The sequence below is a fragment of the Acomys russatus genome, chromosome 12 (genome assembly GCF_903995435.1).
Source record: "Acomys russatus chromosome 12, mAcoRus1.1, whole genome shotgun sequence".
Taxonomy (NCBI): domain Eukaryota; kingdom Metazoa; phylum Chordata; class Mammalia; order Rodentia; family Muridae; genus Acomys; species Acomys russatus.
Genome location: NC_067148.1, coordinates 3,356,522 through 3,362,493, shown reverse-complemented (window position 1 = coordinate 3,362,493; position 5,972 = coordinate 3,356,522).

The window sequence follows — 5,972 nt, the reverse complement described above, 5'->3', positions numbered from 1 at the left end:
CCCAAGGTTATACTAGACACTTGGTGTCTCTGTAGCATTTAACTTGGTGCCTCTGGTACCAAAGTCCACACTTGCAGCTCTAAACATGCTGTTGATCATCGGCAACAGAGGCACTGGCTGTCTGCTTAGATACAGCTTCCTGCGTTGTACCTCTGTCATCTTAACCCATGGAAGGCAGGTGGTTACACAGAGACCTCATGAAGGCACACTAGGCAGAGACTAATAACTATTGAGGGACATAGCAAGGATGATACAGAAGGCCAGGGATGTCGGAGAATAGTGAGAGCAGGGCCACAAGACCAGAGACTCTGAGTGTCTTAGTCAGGTTGGAAACTTGTGGAAATTATAAACAGACTATGTCCAGGCCTATTGTGTCCTTTACCAGATAGCAGCTGCTGCTGGAGAGCTGTATGCAGCGGGTGTGTTGCAACATAGTAGCTGTCCCCAGGGGCACACCCCTTGCCTCCAGAGATGCTCTGTACCATTTGAATGTGAGAGGGAAGGGCTTACAGGCCACTTTTGGCAGAAGTATCCGAAGACAAGATGGGCTTTGCTTTACCTACTGCCCTCGTATAAGCTGCCTGTTGGCTCCATCAGTTGAGATGTTGAGCCTTTCCCCATCCCGACTGGGAATTGGCCAGGAACCTCTACATGGGACTAGAAGGTGAGCAAGAGATACAGTTTATATGACTTAAAGTTGGGAGTCTCCTTGTTACAGTAGCTGCTATGATCTTAAATGGTAGCTAACTTTGGTTTGCCAAGGCCATATTGACTGCCGCCTGGAGACCAGCCGGGACTGGAGTGTCAGGGCAGCAAGGGCCTGACCAGGGGACCAGGCTGTTGTACTGGCTCTTATTTGAACGATAATGATTTTGGTTAAGTTGGTGGCAATGGCATGGTAGAAGGGAGCTATTAGCCATATTCCTAAAGAATTTGCCCCAAAACCAGCAAGACAGATAATTGACAGGAGAGCGAAAGCTGACTGTGAGGCTTTCAGCTTGGACTCACTGAAAATACAGAGCTGCCATTTTCTAAGATGTACACCAGGACACTGGACACATCTCCCTTGCCTGTGGTTTTCTCAAACAAGTCTTGACTGTGAATGACCACGTCATTTGTCAGCCATGAGCTAACCTACACTCTACAGATCTCAAGTGCACGTCACACACTGAGTCTTATATGCTCTGAGTCTGAACAATGAACAGCTTGATAAAATGAAACCCACAAACGTGAAAAAAGAAATAGCAAATTTAACCTCCAATGGCACCGTTCTTTCTTCGGTCAGCCAGGCAGGGGACAGATGGCAAGGACTGTGTCTTGTCTGTCTGCAACTGGGAAACAAAGAAGATGGTGCTGATACTGCCAGTACTGTGGACTGTAAGGTCACCTTGATTAAAAGCATGACTGTGGCATGCCTTGTGACTCCTCAGATATGACCTGTTTGTGCGCGCTTCCTCCATCCCTGCTCCTCCCAGTGTGGATACACTCAGTCTTGGGTTCTCTCTGCAGCAAGGTTCTGCCTGCACACCCCACTTTGCCCTGAACGTTACTTCCCATGGTGACTCAAGTAAAGCAGAGCAATGACAATGTATGAACACAATACCCCATAAAATAGGTATGGCCTGCAGAAATGAGGAAGCAAAACGCATAAGAGTGGATGTAGAGAAAATACATAAAGATAACAAGCATTTCTTTCTCAGTTAACCAGAGTTATTTATTAGGGCTCTATTTTCACACCTACAGATAGGCTAGGGAGATAGTTCAGATGGCAAGCGCTTGAAGGACACGAGTTCAGCCTCTAGCATCCATGTAAAAAGCTGGGTACTGTGATACATTCTGTAATGCCAGTGCTGGGGGGGGGCAGAAGCAGGCAGATCCCTGGGGTTCACTGGCCAGCCAAATTAAGCTACTTGGAGAGTCCCAGGACTGTGAGAGACCCTGTCTCAAAATAGAGAAAAAGAGAGAAAGGAAGGGAGGAAGAAAAGAAAGAAGGAAGGAGGGAGGGAGGGAAGGAGGGAGGGAGAAAAGGAGGGAGGGAAAGAAGCAAGGAAGAAAGGAAGGAAGGAAGGAAAGAGGGAGGGAGGGAGGGAGGGAGGGAAGGAGGGAGGGAAGAAGGGAGGGAGAGAAAGAAGGAAGGATGTAAGCAAGCAAGCACATCTCATGAGAAACAGCAGCAGAAGTTAACCTTTGACCTCCACAAAAAGGTGCACATGCAACTATGAGCACACATGTATACACACATGAACTCTCTCTCTCTCTCTCTCTCTCTCTCTCTCTCTCTCTCTCTCTCTCTCTCCCTCTCTCTCTCTCCTACATTTATTTTCCTAGGAGTTCTTAAAAGTAGCATTAAATATGGCCTCTGTCCTCAGGGTGCTTTTAGCCCAATCAAGAGACGCAGGGTGAGTGTAACAATGAGACAGGATGCCGTCTGATGGAGTCTGCCATACTGCTAACTCCTGGGGGAGTCTGAACACGAGGTGGCTCCAAGGGTCTCAAACAGTCCTTAGTGACCCCTGGATGCTAAGGTATGGTTTCCTGGAGTAACCGAGATGTAAGAGTAAAGTGCTCTGCGTGCACGGAAGGACCAGTTAGTTCTGCTGCAGTGTGCTGTGTGCAAGACACACTGATAAGGCAACCTCACAGAGGAGCTCAGGCGACACGTGAGAGAGGGTCATTTCTTCACGTAAAGAAGGGTACAAGTCAGGGTAGGAAAGGCAGAAATCGACATGTAAGAAGTCATTATGTTAAATTTGTAATTCTGTCCTTAGAATGTTCTTTCTTGAGTAAGTCAGGTTGAATCACCATATTTGGTGATATCGGTGATGGCCTCGTGCTCTGTCACATCATGTGAGCTGGAAATGAGCATAGCTTGTCCTAAAGTCATCTGTGGCGTTCAACATGGTTTATATTTTGCCTTCTTGGTTTTCGGGTGTTTCTAGTAGGTGACTGGAAATGCACCATTAACTGTGTGTAATGTTTCATGACTGAAAAGTTGGAAAGAGGGATGGCAGGTTATCCATACAAACGCAGACACAGATCGCTTGAGTCCTCCACTAGATGGCATTGGAAGAACATGGCACATCCCCTAGTTCTCGCTGAGGCTAAGGCGTTCGTATTATGGATACTGCTTGGCACTAGTCTACACACCATGCTTCTGCGTTACACACCATCCCTCTGCATTACACACCATCCCTCTGTGTTACACACCATGCCTCAGTGTTACACACCATGCCTCTGTGTTACACACCATGCCTCTGTTACACACCATGCCTCTGCATTACACACCGTGTCTCTGCATTACACACTATCCCTCTGCGTTACACACCATGCCTCTGCATTATACACTGTGCCTCTGAGTTACACACCATCCCTCTGCATTACATACCATGCCTCTGAGTTACACACCATCTTTCTGCGTTACACACCATGCCTCTGCGTTACACACCATGCCTCTGCGTTACACACCATCCTCTGCGTTACACACCATCCCTCTGCATTACACACCATCCCTCTGCATTACACACTGTGCCTCTGCGTTACACACTGTGCCTCTGCGTTATACACTGTGCCTCTGAGTTACACACTATCCCTCTGTATTACACTTGCTCTTTACAGGGGCTTGGTTTCAAAGTAGATATTAACTGCATGCATGCACTTGCAATCCACAGCAAGAGAAAGTGATATGCATTTCTTAAAACATCCTAAACAGATTAAAATAATTTTTAAATCAAACGTTTTTTTTTTTTTCTTCACTAAATAGTTCCAGAGTAGCACTCTGCATATGAGTTCCCAGGACTCTCCTCAGTGCTAGCTCTAACGGTATTCTCTCATAGATTCTTGACCTGAAAAAGAACCTGAGTCAATAATGGTGTACTATTGGTCCCGGAAGAGAAGGTGATGCCTTATAGCTCTTACAGGAGTCACTGAGCCAACAAAAGAGAAGAATCCATCATGTATTAGCTAAATACAAGAAAGATGTTGCATGACCTGTGTTAATTAGTCTGCATTACTGTGTATGTAGTCTTGTTCAAAGGAAGAAAGAGACAGACAGAGAGAGAGAGAGAGAGAGGAAAAAAGAAAAAGAAAGGACCTCTTTTCTTGGTATTATTACCTAACACTTGACCATTAGCAGGGCCCATCTAATCCTTTATTAATTACTCAATACACTGAATTCTAAATGTTTTCCTCTTCTCTCGAGCCTCATGCAGCCTTAGAACAGCTCTATTTAAGATGGAGTGCCATTTTGGTCAGCCACCACACATGACTGACAGGGAGCCTGAAAACATCCAAAAGGTTGGTTCATCTCTCCTGTGCACATCTGGACTGGAACTCCTCCAGATTCCTGCTGCTGAGTCACCAGGATTCAGCAGATGCTATCAGTGCTTGGAATGATGGCTTGGCCACAAATATGGCAAGCGAATGGATCTTCTAATTAAACTCCCACCTTTGTTGTACCAGGTATTGTGGGAGTTTTGCTGAGACCATTTTATTGGCATTTATTGACTATTTTGTGTGTGTGTATGTGTGTGTGTCTCGCCTTGCTGGTCCTGGGCTGGCTTCAACAGTCAAACCCTATTAATGTTGAGGCAGCATGTGAAGAAATGGGAGTATTTTAACTTTCAATAATGGTCCTTTACTGCGTAAAGGGTATGTTATGTCTTCGCAGCCTGCAGCAGTAGACTGCACAGGGCACTCTTAACTTGAAACAGCACCCATCCACCCTGCTGCCCATCATAACTGATATTCCATGAGCACTTCTACTGACTACTGGGTACTCCACTTGATCCTATTCTGTTCTACACCACAAGCCATTTCCCCACACCGTTTAACCACAGTCTCTCATAGGAATGTTTCTTTTAATGCAGGTTTCTGAGCACTGATGTAGACCATGGGACCCCAAGTGTCGACTGATTGGTTAGGAAGCTAGAACAGAAAACAAGTGGACTGCCTCCAAGCACAAGCAAAACCAGTGTGGACGCTCCGTAGACCACCAGTGACTTGGAGTGGGGAGGAGACTCAAGATAAGAGTTTCTAAGCATAGCTAGTGCCCAAAGTTATCACGGTTTGGGGGCTTAACAATAAGGTGATCACATTTCCTGTTGCTTATCATGAATACGAATTCGTCCACAAGTGTCTTCTTCCAGCTCACCAAGAGAGTAACTGTCTGTGGACACTGAGACTAGGCTTGTCTTGTGGCAAGGTATTCAGCTAGGATGCTTCCCTTCAGCCTTAGCACCTACAGAAATTATATGACCCTATTAGTGCCCATTTCCTTACTTCATAGGAGCATAGAACTATCAAAGGACAAAAACGCAGAGAAGCCTTAATACAAAGTCTATGCATATCCTGATACATTTTTCCTCAAAGCAGAATCCTTAGGACAAGTTATATAGGACGATCAAAGATGATGTCCATCTTGTTTGTAATTATGCATATGCATACACATACACACATATATATGTGTGTACATACGTACGTACGTATGTATGTATGCATGTATGTATACATGCCAAACTGTAGGTTCTTACAATGAGCTCAGGATTATGCTGGGAAGTTATTGATGTTCTAAATTATGGGTGAAAATCATAGTGTTAGTCCATTATACAGAGGAGGAACCCAAAGATTGAGTAACTGCTCAAGACTTCAGAATCTCCAGGTCCAGGAGACCACATTCTGACCAATATCACAGTTAGTCTTAGGCACAAAGAGGTTGAGAACCACATGGGCCATCGTGATTTAAGGGGACAGAAAAGTATTCTTTCCTTAGCATTTCTCTCAAAAATGTTCTACTCAAGGGCCAGTGAGACGGCTGGGTTGGTCAAGGTGCTTGCTCTAGGGCAAGCCTGATGACCTATGTCTGAATATGAACACATGTGCAAGGTGGGAGGAAGGAACCAACTCCACAGACTTATTTGTCTTTTTATCTCTCCATGTGTGCCATATGGCCACAACCACAACAACAAAGTACGATT